Below are 22159 nucleotides of genomic sequence, written 5' to 3' on the forward strand. Positions count from 1 at the left end.
AAAAACGAAAAATATTTCGAAAAATCAACTCTAATACGGGGTGTATCAGACCACCGGGGCCACGAACTGGATCACACAATGAATTCATATAGAATCTTTGTTCCAACCGTAACCTACACACATTCAACGCCACAGAACTTAAAAGACCTGTATGTAACTCTGTTAGAAAAATGAAGTACGGTTTGGAGGATTTTAATTGTAAAATAGGCCGTGTTAAATTTTAAATATATTCGAATCCTGATAATTTTAGTACATTTTTGTAATTACGGTAAACATGGCGTGCCAAAAAGAAACTGGTTATACACTTAATTGTAATTCCTTCTCAAGTAGATTTATAATATTTATAACATTCCACTGTTATAACATAAAAATATACCTTTACTCTAATAATTTTAAATTAATATTTAGTTACATGTAATTCTCAATGAGCTGCACACAGACAGATGATTGTTGTATGATCTGTGATCGCTCGTCTCTGATTGGTCGTGGCGAACCACCTTGTGCCATGCAGTATGGCATGTGATCACAACTTCGGTGAGTTTGGCATTCCTGTACCGTTTGTATTCCCTCCCCTATCCCACCCAACAAGTGTTTATTCGATTATATAATGTTCATTTCCTGTTAAGTATCATTACGCTTTTCTAGCCTATTCATCTTTTTTTCCTAACGTGCGCAGTATTATAAATTAGCAATAGAGAGATTGAAATTAGTCTTATGCCATTGATTTTGGTCCTTACAAGCCGGATTACTGTGTGGAACTTACTATTCTAAGTAATATTCTCTATATTACTCAGTAGAGAAAGAAACTCCTTCCTAGACTTAACACAGCTTCAATTAATGCGAATGATGAGTTTAGCTCCAGTTAAGCTTCCTCTTTCGTGCAGCATCGGAAATCTGATGCTGTCGCAGCCTTGACTCCTGAAATATGGAGTGATGTTCGTCTGAAGGGATCCAAAAATAGTCAACGACTAAGAACGAAGAAGTTCAAAACGAACTCCCTGCATCGTTTCCACATCAGAGATACCTAGGCTACAAAATTAAGTTTAATCTAGAGCTAGCGGTATTTTTCATTCACAAAATCAACATTCACACTAAATGAACCCTTCCCACGATAGCTACGTAAAGTGTAGATGACCCGGTGGGTTGCTCCACCGTGCTTTGGGATTGACGATTAATATCGTAGTGCACTCAATTGTGCATCTGGTGAGAAAATAGGAACACCTCTTCACTTAGATTACACTCTATTTTGTAGCCTAGGTGTTGTTCTTCGTCGCCGACGATTTTTGGATCCCTTTGGACGAACATGACTCCAGATTTCATGAGGCAAGTCTTCAACATCATCATATTTCAGTTGCTGCACGTAAGAAGAAGGTGAACTTAAGCTAAACTCAGCATCAGTAACTCCTTCCTTATGGTATCTCCTTTTTAAAAATAATAAATTAAGGAAATTTTTACTAAAATGTATAAAAAAATTTTAAAAGTTGTATTCGAATTTCCAAGTTTGAACACTTTTATACATTATAAAAATAAACTCTTTAAATAAAAACAAAACTTTAAATAGCAATCCAAAGTATGCCGTGTTGAACATCAAATAAATGAAAAGTCGTGCATCAGCTCAAACAAATGATACATTTGTTCAAATTGCCGGACACGACAAATATGCAAGATTATTCCCAAATAACTTGATTGCTCAACGTGTTTACGTAAACAATGTAAGTCTCTTAACATTTCAATAAGGTGGATAGAGTACGTTTACGTTTCAGTTGAATAGATTCTCTCCCAGGAGGAAGACAAACGGTCTTAAATCTATTCGTACTCCTATAGTTAACTAATAAACTCGTACTATGACCTCAGTCCTAAAAAATATACATGGTTCTACATTTGTGGTTTTGAAAATACCCTGATGTAGCCCTTACAAATGATACATCTTCGACTTGTATGGACCCCCCCCCCCACAATCTTCACTAAGACGCTAAGCCAGTACATGTCTCAGCCGCTGATATTAGTTCCCAACATGACACGAGTTGGTTTTTGTGGCTCTGTTCTTTTAATCAATGGTTTCTAAAGCCGGGATTGTCTCCTCCCCCCCAACCCACCGACTCCTATATCATTCCACGTCTTTCTCCGCCTCCACCTACGGTTCCATACATGTCCCCGCTCTATTATGTCTCTTACGCGTAAGTTGTTTCTTACAAAGTATTTCCGTTGGTATTTAGTTGATATTTAGATGACATAAATGTGGCAACAGGTATTCAACAGTTAACGCATGTCATTGGCTGAGCGTTGGGGAGAGAAAGACTGGAAAGATTCAATTCTGTAATCTTGAAAACTAATTGACCTATATACTTAAAAATTTTCACTAAGCTTCATTTCCATAAACTTAACTCTGAGTTCAATGACGGTGCATTCCCTAAGATTTGGCTGCAAGTTAGCAAATACTGTTCCATTGATATTATGGGTAATGAGGAAGATGAGCAATAAGAAAATGGCACAATACAGAAGGAAAACAGGATTTCAGAAATTGCCATCGCCATAGGTTATAAAAGGTATAACACAACGTTTCGAGGATGGAATCTATCCACTTCGTCAGGTGGGGGAGGTTTTAATACATAAATAATAAAGAGCAAATATTACCTCCCTCGCCTGACGAAAAGGTTTGATTCCAATCCTCGAAACGTTGTGCTGTACCTTTTATAACCTATAACGATGGAAAACGTCCGAAATCCTGTTTGACAAACTTATATAAAAATAAATAACTTAGTAAACAATCTCAGTACAATCATATGACATTTTTACGAGTGACATATGAACACATGTAGCCTAACCACCCCAATAACACATGCATAATCTTTTGGTTACTTTCTGTTTAGACTTTTATCCGAAGAGAAATAAAAAGATAATGCTGCGGAATGTCAATGTTCAAAGTAATTGACAATATATTATTTCAACGCACTCCTACGTTGTCGAATCCTCCATACCTAATGGGACACCTAACTCAATGAACAAAAATGTGAATGTATCGTGTAGCAAGACATCTCGAGAAAGATTTCATCTGGACTTTTTCATGAAACTTCATTTCCGCACAGCCAAGAATGAATTCTATGATGTTGCATGTCCTACTTTGGAGTTTGGTTGATCGGTAGTGACGCCCATCACCCAGTAGGCTGACATAATCTCTCTTTTGTATGCCAAAAAAAAGTAAAAAATATTCGATTCTGTATGGATACCTATGGTACGTCTATCCCTCCGCAGAGGACGGCATCTAGAGAATGAAATTAAATATAGACTTGATATTTTGAATGAAACCACAGGGAACCCTGTTAGGCGACAAGAGGTGTGGGGTACTTACTCTTAACACTCTCCCAGGCTGTACCTATGTGTGATAGCGATACTACTGGTCGATATGGACAAACAAGATATGCTAATACAATCTCACATCTCTGTGGAATTTTGAAGACAATCCTAGGCAAGTACATTTTAAAACCGACTCACATTGTCGAGATTTTAAGAAGAATACTACATCGACACGAACTGTATAAATTACCCTTTGGATAAAAAAAAGGAATATATAAAAAACCCACACAATTTTAAATACCAATCTTGATGTTATTAAATTTCAGTATGAAAAAAGTTCACAATTCATTGAAAAAAAAAGATCAATTATTGTACTGTCACATATTGAATTTCATGTATAAATAACAATCATAACTACGAAAACATGAAAGAAAAACACACTGCTTCGAAAACGAGTTCTGGTTAATTCATTAATAATCGATGAGCTTTAGCGAAGGAGGGCTGGAAAAATATTTATTTCTGTTCCTCTGTCTGTGACCACGATATCTCGAGATCGAACTGAACTATTGACATTAAATGTTCCATGATGCTTAATTTCTATAAAGGAAACATCGAGTCGACGATGGTGCGTGTCACTCCTTAGGATTTGGGCCACAATTATAAAAAAATGAACATTCGTCTTACGTGTAAACATGATGACAATGAGAAAATTAGATTTGTAAACAAAATGTGCAATCTTATTACTTAACAACATATGAAGCCTAACTATTTTACTTTATTTTGGAAATTTTGCACGCAACCTCAGCAAAGCCTGTATACCTGCTGTGTCGTACTTCTACTTTGTTTATCAATAGAGCCAAATGAAGAAATAATTAAATAATCAAGAAACTGAAACAAGAAAATCTGAGAATAATATTTAGTAATAATAGTCCAGTAGTCAAGTATATTTAACTTTAACAGAAAGTATTGGCGAGAAAACTTTAAGTTGTCAATGAAACAATGTCATTAACTTTCAACGGTGTCTGAGGACTGAGTACATAGGGAGGAAAACATACTAAGATGTAGTGATGAAAAATTTCCGGGAATTTAAAGTCGAGGAAATATATATTGCCAGCAATATTTCTAAAATTCATAAATTCCCGGAAAATTATAATTAATTTGCAAGATGGCTAAAAATGATAAATAACAGGTAAAAGCAGTAATTATATGGTTAAATAAAACTATAAATCTGAAATATATTTTAAATTAAATTATAATTAAATAAAACTGGTAATGTAAAAATGGGAATGTTGGCAATTACTGGCTTAGCAATTATAAATTGTAAACCTAAAAACATAAAAAATGTATTAAAATATGTAGTTTTTTAGATATTTTAAGTCTAGGGTGTTTGAACATGAGTTGCAAAACGAAATTAATTCTTTTAAATGCTTGAATTTTAAATTCTTGAGTTTTGAATAATGATTTAGGAATCGAAATCTATTTAGTTTTATAAATTCCCAGGATACTATCTATACAGGAAATTAATGCACGGAATGATAATTTTTGGATTAAAATGTATGAATTCACTTAGTTAACCTATTTTAAAGGTTCTTTAACTATTAAAACATTTTAAATTACAAATTTTCACAAATTCCTAATTTTTGTGAATCCTCCCGGACCAAAGGAATATTCCCGGCAATGTTCCCATTTCATAAGATCCCTCCCACTGACAATATTCCCGGCCCAAATCACTACTAAGACATATTTAGATAATTGAATAAGTTGATAATGTTCTGTAAGGAAGCGACAAGACAAAAGGTGTTTAAAAATTGAATAAGTCGTTAATGTTCTGTAAGGAAGCGACAAGACAAAAGTTGTTTAAAAATTGAATAAGTCGTTAATGATCTGTAAGGAAGCGACAAGACAAAAGTTGTTTAAAAATTGAATAAGTCGTTAATGATCTGTAAGGAAGCGACAAGACAAAAGGTGTTTAAAAATTGAATAAGTCGTTAATGTTCTGTAAGGAAGCGACAAGACAAAAGGTGTTTAAAAATTGAATAAGTCGATAATGTTCTGTGAGGAAGCGACAAGACAAAAGGTGTTTAAAAATTGAATAAGTCGATAATGTTCTGTAAGGAAGCGACAAGACAAAAGGTGTTTAAAAATTGAATAAGTCGATAATGTTCTGTAAGGAAGCGACAAGACAAAAGGTGTTTAAAAATTGAATAAGTCGATAATGTTCTGTGAGGAAGCGACAAGACAAAAGGTGTTTAAAAATTGAATAAGTCGATAATGTTCTGTAAGGAAGCGACAAGACAAAAGGTGTTTAGAAATTAAAGAAGTCGTTAGTGATCTGTGAGGAAGCGACAAGACAAAAGGTGTTTAAAAATTGAATAAGTCGATAATGTTCTGTGAGGAAGCGACAAGACAAAAGGTGTTTAAAAATTGAATAAGTCGATAATGTTCTGTGAGGAAGCGACAAGTCAATCCGCCTACGGACTGAGCTTAGTCGCCGCTTTGCTTGATGTCACGGAGAACTTGATTAGAGATCAATAGAAGTCTCTGAAATGATTTCCACAATCCTCAGAGATGATTTATACAATTGCGCCGGACTGCAGCCGGCGTCATCTCTCATCTGCTGTAATACGATTTCTTCCTTCTGCACCACAACCTTCCAAGCTTATCCATCGAAGACTCTAATACTCTAGATACACTTTAGAGAACAAGTAGTGTTACAGTATTTAATGGCGGGTAGGATACCATAATGAGACCAAAAAAAGGCAGTAAAAACACGCCATATTAAGTGATGGTGTCACTTCTTATTTTGTTCTCCATCGTGACACTCTTCATTTGGGAGTATCGAAATACCCTTAAAATACTCCAGGTGTGGTTTACAAGATTTTTAGTGACACAATCTTAATGTCTAATGAACGGTACGATTGGAAATCAATACTACCTCTTAAGACGATCAGAAGAATTACGTCATTGTATACGCTGACGCTATATCTAACGTCAGTCTCACTGTCATCACCTTGTTTGTCTCTGTCTTCGCATATTAAGTACTGAAATGCTCTGTGGAGTACAATTGTTATATGGAGACAATATACAAAAAGCTCACTTAGTAGAGTTGAATGCCGCAAACCGATCTTTCAAATGAGGTATCACTCGACCCATGCTTTAATTTAAGGTTTCCATGTTTTCCTCTGTGGGCCGTCCCCCCATGGTTGGCATGTCATGGTAATAGCAAGGAAAAATAGTTTACATACCCATATGACACCGTGCAAAGTTTATAGATGTTATCTGCTATGGTTTGTAAAATATTAAGCCGTACCCAGACTTTTCAAACACCTTGTATTTTAAATGGATTGTGGATGGCTTATAATGTATAATATCTAAGATTAAAGGTCTTTACGAGGCAAAACATAGTACGCCAATATATATTTTTTTTAAATGGGTACCATTTCAACAAATGTAAATTATTGGGATGGGATTTTGATGGTAACTTTACGACTTTTGGTTTTTACCATTTTTCTTACTACTGCAAAAATAAAGTACATTTATGGGTTCAATTTCAAATATTTTTTAATTAATCCTACACGACACTAAAGGGTGGTAAAGCTAGAACAGGTACCATAACGTATGACACCTCATTTCGGAGGTATTGCCAAAAAATGATGGTGGTGAAAATTAGATGTCTTCGCATTATTCATCCACCATAGCGTCTAACTAAAGTTTAGATATTGTCTTTGTTCAAACTGTACCTATTTTAAATATAGTAATCAAAAAAGGGGCTTCTTGGTGTTATTGAGTTTCTTTCATCTAGACCTTCAATTCAATACATTACTTGATGGGTCATCCCCATCATACATTTGTATATGAGCCCATCACCATTTTCGAGGAAACAATTTTGAAATCTATAAAACCCTCTTTATATGTTAGTACTCCTAAAGGAAAGTTGAAAATTATCAACCGTTTGAAATTAATATCGGATGAACGGGGCTTAAAAAGTTTGCTGCTTTAACTTTAAACAATTAGGGGAGGAAAATTAGAGAAAGTACAAAATTTATTTTCGATAGAAAAGTAATGGACCTCGCACTCATGTATATCCAAACATCTTATTTCTCTAAAACAAATTCTTGATTTAAACTACGGCCAGATGAGAAAAACAGAAAATAATAAGAAAGTTATATCTTTCCGACAGACAAAACATAAATTATGTATGTTTCAGTAAACATACATTATGTATGTTATAAGCGTCATTAAAGCTTATAACTCAGTAGCTATAAGCTTTAATGGCGCTTACCAAAATTCCTTGACTGGACGTGCTTCATCATAGAACTCGGTCTTGTCTATATAGAAAAGAAATTTCTACACAACATTTGTGTGAGTCTACAGATGACATGATTTACGTTTTTGTTCACCGAGTAAGATTTTATAGCAACGTTTAAATAACCAAAGTTCCAGCGAGGTATAAAGAGTAATACAATGCAAGAGTGCGCTAAAATTAAATCTTGTCACTAACCTTTAACATTCGCTAACGCTCAGCCAATTACATACGAGTACACGTGTAAGCTTATATGACATGTTCATTCCACCAAGCAGATACGGTGATACGAAATCATTAATTCACTCTAAAGGTGATCACAACTACAAGCATCACGGTGTACTAAAGGTTGGTAGAATCTTTCATCTCTTGGCATTTTAGCGACCTTGGTTTCCTAAATTACCAACTTCACTATAACACTCAGTGCGGTGAAAATTTTGTAGCATTACGCGGAGAATATAACACGGGGAATATAAAAATAGTCGCAGGCGACAAGAACAATGACGTCAGACTGGTGTGATTTCCCGCCTCTTGTCACTATTCTTACTTTCCGCTTCTATACTTCATTAGTCCTCTTCATTACAAAACTCAGGATACTATACACCTAAGTTATACTAGAAGATTGAGTGAAACGTGTGTACAGGAGAGAATGGTAACGGACCAATACGACATTGAGGTGACAAGAACAATGAAGTCAAACTGGAAACTGATGTCATCTCCTATCTCTTGTCATTGTTCACCCTTCAAGCCTTAAACATCCCACCAGTACTCTTCATTAGAACTCTCGTATAAAGGACAGATATATTACTATAGTCAGAAAGGCACAGTCAAGTCAGTCTGGAAACTGATGTCATCTCTAAACTGATTTCTGTCCTATCTTTCTCCCTCAAAATTCCCTCCAAGCCTCTTCATTAGAACTCTCGTATAAAGGACTGATATATTACTATAGTCAGAAAGGCGCAGTCCAGTCAGTCTGGAAACTGATGTCATCTCTAAACTCATTTCTGTCTTCTCTTTCTCCCTCAAAATTCTCACCAAGCCTATTAGAACACTCGTATAAAGGACAGATATATTACTATAGTCAGAAAGGCACAGTCCAGTCAGTCTGGAAACTGATGTAATCTCTAAACTGATTTCTGTCCTCTCTTTCTCCCTCAAAATTCTCCCACAAGCCATTAGAACACTCGTATAAAGGACAAATATATTACTATAGTCAGAAAGGCACAGTCCAGTCAGTCAGATATATTGCGGTAGATATTGAATGATACAATGCCTACAGGAGAGTATGATAAGGAGTCAATACGACACTCTGAGATGACAAGAACAATCACGTCAGACTGGAGGTTGATGTCACCTCAAAATTGACGACTGTCCTCCTTTCCTCCTCAAAATTTCCCTCCAAGCCTCTTCATTAGAACTCTCGCATTAAGGACAGATAGAATACTATGCTCAGATAATAACGTAGTACGTTCAGGAGAGTATAATAAGGCATCTCTAAATTTATGACTGTCCTCCCGTTCCTCCCTCAAATTTCCCCCAAGCCTCTTCATCAGAAGTATCGTATAAAGGACAGATAGATTACACTAGACACTGAATGATACAATGCCTACAGGAGAGTATGATAAGGAGTCAATACGACACTCTGAGATGACAAGAACAATCACGTCACACTGGAGGTTGTTGTCATCTCTCATTCACTGTAACTGTTCATACCCTCGGCATCGCTCTCCTTTTTTAACCCCGTCCTCATAACATTCAGCTGTTTAATTTTTATACTTCAGCATAATATCTAAATATAACAACGTCTATTTTTCCAAAGTTTTATTTGATTAATTTTACTAAAGTAGTTATAGACTTAGTAAGTACAAAAAGTACTATATTTCAAAACGTCATAATGTGCAAAGTGATTATACTCTTTTTCAATAAAAATTGGAATCCTTCGACTTAATTAACAATTTTTTATTTACTGCTGTACAATTCATCTTATATTTACATAACTGTTCTTGACCAATCATTGATGTACTTTCTATAATAAAAGAACTTTGTATTAATTTTCTGTTTCATAAATTATATTTTAAAACAGCAAATTTAAAACAAAGTCAATTTAATTACCCATGTTCAATTATTATTGTACAAAGTAAAGTAAATTATTACACTTTATACTGTTAATTGCCACGGATAAAGAACAGAGAGTGCTTTATTCTTTTATCACTAAACATTTACATTATACTCGATGCTCCTTCAATTCATAAGACGCAAAGCACTTACAGTGTATACATTGCCTACTATAGTGCCTTTCAATAACGATTATCAATACAATTTACTTTTCCGTTATTTAACATCTTAATTTAATCTAATGAAGTCATTCTTCTTAGGCTAGAAACAAATTTTAATGTTTTAGCTTAAAAGTGAAAATTTCAATTTTGCAGGTATTAGGAATTATTAATTAAATGACTTGCCTAAAAGGTAAATTTTAATTATATTTATTCACGATGTGGAACTTTACATATATAGTTATATTTTAGTGTGAAACATACAATATGAGAGAATATTTAAGTGGTAAAATACGTAATAATTTTCTTTCATGCCAAAAATAATTGTTATAAATTCAACAATTTTAAAAATAGTATTATAAATGCTGTAAATAAAAAAATGAATTTAACCATAATTGAACTAGTTCGAAAGCTATGTTTTTACCCCGAGCATTTGTTATATTTCTTACGTACTTACTAATTAAGTTTGTTACTTTGTGAAAATCGACTGATTTTTAACTACGTTTTGTTTACTAATGTTATGATTTTTTCAGAAGTCATCTAAACAAGTGTCGATTTCTAATAAAAATACACAAATTATTAGTTATATTTTGTTTTTTGTGCCAGTTTATTGATTGACCTATCACCCCTTTGAATATTACAGTTGATTCACAGATACTGTATATAAAATGTTACCTCCGGTTACAATACTCACGAGCCACGTATACTCATAACTAGCGCTGGTTACTTTGTTACTAAACATTTATTCTCTTTGTGTGAAAACGTCCAGAACTGATGAAGTATCCTGTAATGTCCGGGCAGGGTCTAATAATGATCAGAAACAATCATTAATCAATAGTTAAATGAAAAAGATAATTAAAGCCCAACAGTTCAAATCAGAACTTTCTGCTATTTCGACATTCCTTGGTGACGTCTCGGTATGCTGTAAAAGCACGAAGTTTAGCCGGAAATTACAAAGCTTGCACCCTTATTTAGAAGGCGATACAGCTTACCAATGAAGTGATTGGGCGACTTCTTAGCATGCTGTAAAAGCACAAAGTTTAGCCGGGAAGTATTACTTAGAAGGCGATAAAGCGTACCATTGGAGTGATTGGACGGCCGCTCTGTATGCAGTAAAAGCACGAGGTTGTGTGGGAACTATAAAGTTTGCACTCTTATTACTTAGAAGGCGATAAAGCGTACCATTGGAGTGATTAGACGGTCTCTCTGTAAGCAGTAAAAGCACAAAGGTTATCTGGGAACTATAAAGTTTGCACCCTTATTACTTAGAAGGCGATAAAGCGTACCATTGGAGTGATTGGACGGCCTCTCTGTATGCTGTAAAAGCACGATGTTTAGCCGGGAACTATAAAGTTTGCACCCTTATTACTTAGAAGGCGATAAAGCGTACCATTGGAGTGATTGGACGGCCTCTCTGTATGCAGTAAAAGCACGAAGGTTATCTGGGAACTATAAAGTTTGCACCCTTATTACTTAGAAGGCGATAAAGCGTACCATTGGAGTGATTGGACGGCCTCTCTGTATGCTGTAAAAGCACGATGTTTAGCCGGGAACTGTAAAGTTTGCACCCTTATTACTTAGAAGGCGATAAAGCGTACCATTGGAGTGATTGGACGGCCGCTCTGTATGCAGTAAAGTATTGTGAAATATCGGCTCTAGCTGTAAACGTCACGTCAACCCGGTTTATGGCCCCAGGTCGTCTAGCAAGCTCGTGCAGTGAAATATCGCCAGTCACTTGACATTTTGTCCCACGTTATTTATTGGGTCTCCATCCAGAAATAGACTACAATAAAGGGTAACCTTGTAAACGGAAACTTTACCGATACTGTAACTTTTTATTTAAAACCTAAAAATCATACTCTGATAGACAAGGTTTGCAACAAAAAGTACGACATAGCCCTGCAATAAAAATCATCTTAAGAAAAAACATATTTGATATTATATTAGAATATTTAACATTACTTAATTAACAAATGGAAGTCCATAATTTTGAAGCGTTTACAGTCCAAATGTTTTCACAATACATCTCTTGTACTAGCAGTTATCTACGACTTTGCACACAATTTAGTTGGCTTTGCACGTGTATGATCACTTCTGGTTCGAGTGAATTATATTTCCGAATTCCGTGTTGGGTTTGCCTTGTTGCCACGATCAAGGAAATCTGTTAATCAATAAGTGTCTATTTATGGCCATTGTAATTTACTCAGGTCTTACTGTTCCATGGTTGATTTTGCCTCGTTTGGCAATCAATTATATATATATATATATATATATATATATATATATATATATATATATATATATATATACACACACACACACACACACACACACACAGTTCTGAGAAGCCTACTTCTGGCAAAAGACAATTAAGTTGGGTTTAATAAGAGTCTTTAAATTTATAGTGATAGTTAGTATTTTTTCTTTTATGTCTAATACTTAATATTACATATTTTAATGTATTTGTAAGGATACTTTATTTATCTAAATGGCTTAGTAAGTATCTAAAAAATGTAAACCTTAAAAAGAAAAATTGATATGTTGGGTTATTCTTTATAGAATGTAGCAAATTATTTTGTTATAAGTCGTAAGGTTCAATCGGTATTAATAATGAAAACGCTCAAAAATATAAATTTTCGCATTATAAAAACTTTTCTCTACTGTTATTACTGTTATTCTCTGAAGCAATAAAAACATTTATGTATATTGTGTTTGTATGTTTAACATGCACTTTATAGTGTACTTTATACACCTTTACTCTGCGTTTTTAGATAGAATTGCTGAACTTATTTGCATTTTTTCCGATCATAATTGCCAAAACCTAAAACCACAATAACCCGCAAAATTATATACATATATAATGCATACATACATATACACGATAACTACAGTAATTCTTAATAGATCTAGATTAAACTCGGTAAGAAGACAGTATTTCCACATAGCTCAGATAAGTTTGTTAACTAACCTTATCCAATAAAACGTCTCAAGACAATGGCGATTTGCATTTCTAATATCGTGTAAATCATCTATTTCAATATAGACACAAAATCGTTATTAATATAGACACAGGAGCTTTAATAATATTAGACGATTCTAAACGGTTATTATTGTACCTATTTAATTCATATTGGCTTTTAGATGGCGGACGTTGAAACTTAATAAAACATGGCTATAGCTCAGTATTATGTGTCGTAAAGCAAAACAAAACGGCGTTTGGAATTATCGTATAATTAGCAATAACATCTGTTCTTATGTGGTTTATAATATCTCTCAAGATTGTTCAGGTATCGGCCGAACAACGTTTTGAACAGTAGACTATACATACAGCAGCATTGCGGAATAATGGTGGTTCACTATAATTACCTTAATTTTTAGCCAACTCAAACTAAACTTGGTACTACGACGTAGCTAGGTACTTTTATTAAATTGCTTCAATAACTTCGTTAGCTAGTCTCAACTAATAATAGGTTTCAAGATGGTGGACATTCGTATTCGTGCAAAATTGTATTTAGGGCTTTTACAACATGAATAAAACTGGTACTTTTTATAAAATGTTCAAGTTCAAGGACTTTTACTGTCACAAATTTTACGACAACACCTAAGATTTGAATGGGCCCCATTCACATGTTGTAGAAGTATATCAATAAACAACATTGATTCGTCTGAAGGATCAGTGATATATTGCTCTCTAAGTTCTTATTTTAATAATTCACAGTCTTTCCGGACCTTTAAGACAGCTGAAGCTGTACGTAAAGTCAACAATGACTTGAAGACCGTAAAAAGGTGGGCAGATGATCACGGTCTTCGGCTAAACTCCGATAAATGTCCTGTTTTGCTGGTAAATGGCTCATCTTTGAATGGCCAATCGGGAAATTGTAGTGCTGACTGTTGTATCCTTGTAGACGGTAATCCTTTGGCATCATGCAATACTTTTAAAGTTCTTGGAGTCAATATTGATTTCCAACTCGACTTTTCTTACAGCCAAATTGAAATCTATATCTAAGCTATGTACAATTCTCCCAATCATAAATAACTTATGCTCTTCTAACCTTTGATTTTGTTTTTGGTCAGTTCTATTTGGTTGGCCGGTGAGTGCATAACTATTGTGACTTGTATTCTGTAGTTCTGTTTAGATAATTAGTGTTTAGTTTTATTACTTGAATGTTTCAGAGTTAGAATACAGTTATATTAAGTACATTATTCAGAGTTAAGTGTGCATGGAGTAGATACAGAACTTGGCTATTGTGTTTCCTGACTTATGCATGTCACAACGCTCTTTATTTGTTTATTTTAACCTGCATTGTAGTGAACCTAACGAGGTTAGTTATTCACCTGAAGAAGACATCCGATTGCAGATCTCGAAACGTAGTGTAACTGGTGTATTTGTGTCACAAAACGATGGCAAATATCCGGAAAAAATCATCTTCTCTTCACAATCGTTCCATCTTCAAAAACCAAACTTCAAACAGGGAATGACAGAACAGATTCTATGAGATCATTCCGAATTCCAAACCGACAGACCAGATGATAAATATAACTGGCAACATATGAGAGAGAATTAGGCCGGAACACTAAACAAGTTGTTTAATTAATATTGTAAACTTGTGTAGCGCTAACTACCGAACTGCTGGCATGTCTCGAGGTAATAAAATCTAAAATTGGCCCCAGTTACATCCTAAAGTACGGCTTGTTTAAGACAGGACTTGACCAATCCATCGTCGCAAGTACACTAATACTCATATTTTATTCAAAACAGAACAGGCCGCAGAGACAGCCACTTATTCCAAGGAATTTCCAGCACCAGAATACATTACTTTACATTTTATAAAAGTAAAATTATTTACTAACATAAAAGAGTTATTCTTAATCCGTATTCAAAATCAATGTGAATAATAATTCCAACATTATGACATATTTTTATTTTATTTCATTTCATTTCAAACAGTATACCATTTAACAATGTAAGAAAAAAAGAAAGAAATATTTTACAACATAACTACCACTCGTTTTTAAAGTCCATGCAGTTATCACATTAACAGTGTAAATCTTAAAAACTAAAAAAAAACTTATTACAGGCCAAAAAAAGCTCAAAACGAGCAAAAAGATCTCATGTAAGTATTACAGTTTTGAAGTAGAATAAGAAAAAAAAACAATATAACAAAAAGAATACACTACGTAGTGCAACAACAATAATATACTTGAAGTAGAAACCGCAGTTTGAGCAGTTGATAGAAGGTAGTCTTATAGAACAATGGTGAAACATATTTTTCATTACCAAAAGTTTCTTGTTACATCAAACTCACACGAATAGTCCTAACTTTTCGTTACGCTATGATTGGATGGTTGTTGATGTGAGGTGTATTTACCTAATCACGAATTTATTGTTTAACAAGCAGTTACCCGCGGCTTCGCACGTAATTTTCTATTGTAAAACAGGGACACCGTTAGCATGTTATTTTTTAATGACAATCCTGAGAAAAGTCATAGTCACTGACAGATATTCTAAATTCTTGATCCATTTTAGATTTCAGTTAATGGGGTCCTAAAGTCGGACAGTAAAACAATGCTTTATAAGTAAAATGTCTCGAAATTCTTTCCAAAATTTCATAATATTTTATTGGTTACCTGGAACAATTTCAGTATTGAACTACGAGTTATTTTGGGTCAGTGTGGAGAAATCCAAAGTCTAAAGGAAGGCTAACGACGAAGTTAATTTTTTAACACTCTTATGGTGTAATAAATTATGAAATTAGTGAGCCGGTTCAATACCTATATCTCCCCGGCTCATGTGTGTTTTATATAGTGTGTGTGTGGTTTATTGGCTGCAGAGGCGACTGACCTTTTGAAGGCGTTTGGCCTTTCCGGCAGAGTGGCGTAGAGACTCTGAGCCGTGGTGTACTGGTTAGAAGTAGCTCCAGATTTAATATTTTTGTTTAATTAAGTGTTTTGGAATTTTGCTGAGCTGTTTCCTTCTAACATGTGCGGCTAGGTTTACGGCCCCTCACTGATGAGTAAGTTTTGCTTTCTTTTAAAATTTAGTGATTATTTTCTTTTTTCAAACTGTGAAGGTTAAGAGCACTTGGTTTTCCAAATTGTAGTTTTGCTTTTTATTAAATTTTAGTACTTCTGGCTGTTAACTAAATTTTAAATTGGCTTCCAAATTATTTCTCTTACACTTTTATTAGTTTTCACCCTTTCTCTTCAGCTTAAATTATTTTTCTGTCTCTCAGTGAGGACCAGTCCTAGGCTTATGTTACAGTTCTTTTTATTCTGCAGCCAATATTGTTTGTAATGTGTCACTTGTTATGTAGTTTTTGTAAACAAACCCAGAGAGACTGCTGAAGGTTCATTTTGCTAAATTTAAGCCTTTCTGAGAGATGTAACGTTCTTCGGGTCTTTTAGCCCATAACTCCCCCTTATAGCCTACTTGGTTAATTTAAGGCCTTCTGCCATCAAATTTTAAATTTAGATTCCTGTTATTAGGCTGCTACTTTTGGCCATCAGTTTTTTTCCTAATCATTAAAATTTTTTTTTTTACCAAGAGTAAAACGCTTAATTTTGTTCTGTGACAGAGGGGATTTTCATACTAACTTTCTTTGGGGTTGTTGTTTTGAGTTGGGAATTTTATTTTAAGTGCAGGATGCCCTTCCCCTGCTTTTCACCAATTTTGAGCCTATTCTGTCAATAAATGCCTGTTTTAAAAATGTTTTAACCAAATTGTTACGTATGGTAGGCTACTGCGTATACCTCGAATAAATTTCTTTATAACTTATTGTTTTAGTCTTTTAAATGGAATATCTTGTTTATTTATTGTTTTCTAATGTTACCAGCTTCTATATTAAGGTTTATTTTAATTTTTATCAGTAATTGATTGGTCTGTGATATTTTGAAATTTTGGTAATTTAACTTAACTTAAAATTCTTGATAGATAACTTTTGGCAACTTTACTTTTATTAAAATCTATATTGTTTGGCAACTATTTATTAATTTTTATTAACTTTAAAAGGGTACTAGGCTGAAACCTGGTTTCAGGGTCCAAGGGATGAATTGTTTTCTCCTGCCATCTCTCCATCATGCGTGGTCGCAGAGAACCTTCGCCTTTGCGCTCTGCTGAAGGACGGCCACCATGATGGACATACCTACCAGTCAACATCTGTGATACCCTGTGATATTGTTATTGTTGCCATTTATATAGTTTATATTTTGTTATTTAATTTTAAGTTAGTTTTAGATATTATTTAGTTATTTCTTGGATTTCATTAGGAGCCCGCCCTTAGCCGAAGGATACCGGGTGGAATTGGCATTTCTTGTTTCAAATTATGGCGTTTCTAATTTTTGGTATGCAGGTGCACCTGACAAGAATTGTTTGAGGTATACTACTGTGGGCACTTTAATTTTTTTTTATAGTATATATATACATATTTATATTGACTGGATAGGCCCATGTTATTGTCTTAGTAAATGAACCTGAGTATACTGACCACGGTGTTCTTTTTTTTTTACCTAGTTTAGTTTTGATCCGGCATCCCGTTCGCCACCATGGGCACGCGCTTCCCTGTTGGTTTGCTGTGGGTGTGCGAGTGGCGATGTGCGGTTTCAATGGTAGCAGAGCGTGGTTAGCTGCTCTCTCAGCTGTCTCTCAGTTCTGGTTTTGTTTGTTGGTGTAGGTTAGTGTTAGGTAGGGGGAGGTCAGAGTACACAACTTTTTATTAGGAGCTCGCCCTAGCACAGGATACCGGGTGGAATTGGTTTAGTGTCTTGCTTCCTGCAGACTTACCCTTTGCAGGGAGCAAGGGACTCTAAATTGCTTAACCGCTAAATTTATCTAACTGTACTCTACTTCTCCCCTATCAATGTGTTGTTTTGTTATATTTATTGCTTCTGTGTTTGTAGGTTGTGGTTAGTGTATATTTGCAGGGTATCCTTCTATTAGGTGGCAGGTATTAAGTTCTTCACTTGGACCTCGTCAGTGTAAGCCCTTTGTGAGTTGAGTCCACTTAGGTTACTAAGTAATTGTTGTGTACGCTTGTTGTATTTATATTGTCTGAATTGTTTGGTATGGCGTTTTCCCTGGTGCCTGAACATCTGCGCAAGCCCGAGTTGGTTTTTGAGGTCCTGGCGAGAGGACAGAAGCCCGAGGGAGATGTGAGGGCATTAAGAGCTCAATTACGGGCTTGTATAGCGTTGGACCGCAGCTGGAATGCAGAGTTCCAAATTAATACTGAATTTGAGTTTTGTAAAACCCGAATGGAAGAGTTAGAAGACGACATTAATTTTGAGTCACTTCCCATGTCCGGGTCAGCAAAGGCTAGATTGGCATCTCAGCTTTTACATTGGCGTGACAGAATAGTTTTACTTATGTCAGCTCCTAGTTTAGACTCTGATATTAAAAGTTGGGCTTTTTCGGCCAGTAATAAATTAAAACAAGCCTTAGATGGTTTGAGTGAGGTGCGCTCGGTGAAAGAGAAGGGGGTACTATTTACCGCTGTCACTCCAACGGAGGTTCCCACTACCATTACTTTTGCTAACCATCCACCGGCTCTTTCTTTCGAGCCTCCCAGAGTTACTATGTCTCCGATGGGTAGTGGCCCTCCTGAAGCGGCTGGTGAGGCTTCATCTATAGTTGTGCCTTCCTTTTCTAGCTTTGGCAAACTGCCTCATCCTTTGGGGAGTGTGTTACAACACTTCCCCAGAGTTGATGGACTTGACACTAATTTACTTATCCATTTTCTTCTGGAAGTTTTTAAGCTGAGAGAATTTCCTGGTATGACAGATGCCATGCTTATGCAGATTTTAGCGCAGTTTTCCTTAAGGCCCCTTTTTGATCGCCTTCTAGACTGCCTTAAGAGAGGTGCCACCTTTGACCAGTTCCACGCCGAGATCTTGGAGTTCTTTGTACCTGCTCGGGTTAGGGAGCGCTTGCGGGTGGAACGCGTTTACCGTCCTCAGGCACCAGACGAGACGTTGAGCCATTTTGTCGGGGAGATACGGGATGTAGCCCGGGTGTTGCGCTTGAGCTTGAGCGAAACGGAGTTGGTGAGCCTTATTTTGGAGGGCATTAAACCTGAAGAACGCTCCCGTTTGATTTTTTGTAGCCGTCCCGCATCTTTTGCGGATTTGGACCGCCTCTCCATCATCTCTAGAGGGGTTCAGGATGCGGATGATCAAAGGGAGGCTATGTCGAGGCATCTTCCTCACTTGCCTCCGGGGCCGGTCCATGCTCCGGTGCAGTCTGAGCCAGCAGCTGCTCCTTCCCGTAGGCAGCCTCCTACCTGTTATGGCTGCAAGCAAGTGGGACATATTAGACCGTTTTGTCCACTTAATAAAAAAAACTAGTAAGCTTGCGGACGAGTAAGCCCGACTCGTGCCGTAAAGGTAATTTTGAGGGCAAATATGTACCTAATTTTGATGGTAAAAGGGTAGCTGGTTTAATACAGAACAGAAAGAAAACAGAAAGAAATAGACTTGGGGACAGTTATCATCGTTGGCCGAGAGGGGAGGTTGCTGCTCTGGCTGCGCAGGGAGTAAGGGCTGCCCGCTCAACCTGCCCACAACTGGATGTGCTTGTGGGGAATGTGGTGCAGAAGGCCCTGGTTGATTCTGGGTCAGCACGCAGCCTGATTTCTTTGTCGTTTTTTGAAGATCTAAAATCCTCTGGGCTAATACGGCAGGTTGAGCCTAGTTCACTTATCTGCTGGACTGCTTCACGCACACCTTTACCTATTATCTGTAGTGCCCAGATTCACATCAAAATTAATTATTTCTCTTGGGATTGGAGCTTTTTGGTGGCTAAGGACCTGACTTTTCCTTTCATCTTGGGAGCAGATTTTATCGGAAAAACTGGCATGATTTTGGATTTGGCCTCCAGTCATGTTTTCTTTGCTTTCGCCAGGCGGGTGCTCGTTCCCTTTTCTGATGTCGAGTCTCGTGGGACTGCTGCCTTAGAGATGGAAGATAAGAGCTTGACTCCTCCTGACCAACTAGGACATCTTACGCCGAAAGAGGCTGAGGACATAAGGCAGATTTGTTCCAGTTTTCCTGAAGTCCTTACTGACAAACTGGGTACGACCAATCTCTTGGAATACGAGATTCGTCTTACAGACACCCGTCCTGTACGTTCCCATCCATATAAGCTTGCTCCGCCCAAGATGGAGATTCTGAGAAATATGATTGATGATTTACTTAAGAGTGGGGTGATCGAGCCGTCTTGCTCAAATTTTTCCAGTCCAGCGTTTCTAGTGCCGAAACCTAATGGGAAGTCCAGATTGGTCCTGGATTATCGAAAGCTCAATGCTCAGATAGAAATTGACTCCGTGCCTCTCCCCGATTTGCATTCTGCTTTCGACTGGTTTGGTAAGGCCAAGTATTTCTCCATTTTTGATCTTAACCAGGCATACCATCAGATTCCACTAAAACACGAGTCTCGACCTCTCACTGCTTTTTGTGTGCCTTGGAATTTGTACCAGTTCACCCGAGTGCCTATGGGCTTGGCTGTGGGGGCCCAAACACTCACCAGACTCCTGGATTCTATCTTTCATGATGTCAAATTTAAGTTCGTGTTCAACTATCTGGATGACCTGCTTGTGTACAGTGAGAGTTATGAGGAGCACTTGACTCATCTAGAGGAAGTTCTAACTAGGCTGCGAGAGTCTGGCCTTACCGTCAATCCTGAAAAGGTGAGTTTTGCTCAGCCTGAAATATCGTTTCTGGGTCATCTTGTCTCTTCTCGAGGTGTTTGTATTGATCCAGAGAGAACCCAGGCAATCAGGGAGTTTCCTCCTCCTAAGGATGCCAAGGGGATTGCCCGTTTTGTGGGAATGATAAATTTTTATCGTCGTTTCATCCCCAATGTTGCTGAAGTGGCGGCCCCTCTGAACTCTCTTAGGAAAAAGGGTGCCAAGTTTGAGTGGGGTGAAGCGCAACAGACTGCTTTTGAGCAGCTGAAAGAGGCAGTGATGCAGCCTCCAGTCTTGGCTATGCCTGATTTCAGTCGTAAGTTCGTCTTGCAAACTGATGCTTCCTCCTTAGCCGTTGCTGCTGTTTTATCGCAAGAAGTAGATGGTATCCGGCAGCCCATAGCTTATGCTTCACGCACGTTAACCCCTTGTGAGAAGAAGAGTTGTTCTGTTTATGAGCTGGAATGTTTGGCTGTCGTGTTTGGGATTAACAAGTTCAGGCGTTACCTAGAACATAAAGAATTTTTGTTGGAAACCGACAACCAGGCACTTTCTTGGCTCCTTGCCCACCCCCGTCAGCTCGGGAAGATTGGTCGCTGGGTAGTCCAAATTTCTGCCCTTAAGTTCACAGTGCAGCACGTGCGAGGCACTCAAAATATCATAGCGGACACTCTGTCACGCATGTATCACTTACCCAACGACCACCAGAATTTATCAGAGCCGCCATGTTGTGGCGTGCTCCTAGACTTTCCTCTGGCATTTTCGGACATTGTTCCACACCAACTTAAGGATCCCGAGCTGACTGCTATCATCAATGAGCTTAAAAACGGAGGTGCCCACCCTCCTTATTTTCTGTACCGAGGTGCTCTATGCTGCCGTGACAAGCAGCGGAGAAAACCTAAGTTAGTGCTGCCAAGCTTTCTTGTACCGATGGTCTTTCAGTATTTTCATTCTTCTCCTGTGGGCGGACATCTAGGAATTCATAAGACCATCGCGAAGATTAGGGATCAGTTCATCTGGAAAGGTATGGACCGGGATATTGCAGCTCGAGTACGTTCTTGTGAACTGTGCTCGCTAAGCAAACCCGCTCAAAATACCAAGTTGGGTCTTTTGTCATCTGAGGTGGCGGAAAAACCTTTGGAGAAGGTTTTCATTGACTATGTTGGGCCTCTCCCGCGTAGCAAGTCCGGAAATAAGTTCCTACTTGTTTGTGTGGATGCCTTCTCCAAGTTTGTTTGGTTGTTCCCATTGCGGAGTGCTACAGCGCAGCTCACGGTGCAAGCACTTCGTAACCATTTCTTTCAACACTTTGGAATCCCCGCCACCTTAGTTTCCGATAATGGTTCACAGTTTGTCTCCAATATCTTTAAAAGAATGTGCTTTGGGCACGGAATCCGCCATGTGACTACTTCCCCTTTCTATCCTCAGCCTTCTCACGCCGAACGGTTTAATCGCAATCTTCGATCTGCTCTCATTGCCTTTCATGCGGAAAATCAGACCACCTGGGATCAACAACTACCTTGGATCCAATTTGCCTTTAATACGGCCCAGCATGAAAGTCACAAGGCGGTACCTTTCGAGTTATTATTTGGCTTTCCGCCAAACAACCC

General features: G+C 37.1%; 1 protein-coding gene across 2 annotated transcripts in view; it reads right to left on the reverse strand.

Annotated features, from left to right (window-relative positions):
- The window catches only part of LOC124356652 (1-phosphatidylinositol 4,5-bisphosphate phosphodiesterase classes I and II), a 352296-nt gene that overhangs the window by 68422 nt on the left and 261715 nt on the right, over nucleotides 1-22159 (reverse strand). The window lies entirely within an intron of this gene.

Source organism: Homalodisca vitripennis, chromosome 3 (assembly GCF_021130785.1).
Source record: "Homalodisca vitripennis isolate AUS2020 chromosome 3, UT_GWSS_2.1, whole genome shotgun sequence".
NCBI classification, from domain to species: domain Eukaryota; kingdom Metazoa; phylum Arthropoda; class Insecta; order Hemiptera; family Cicadellidae; genus Homalodisca; species Homalodisca vitripennis.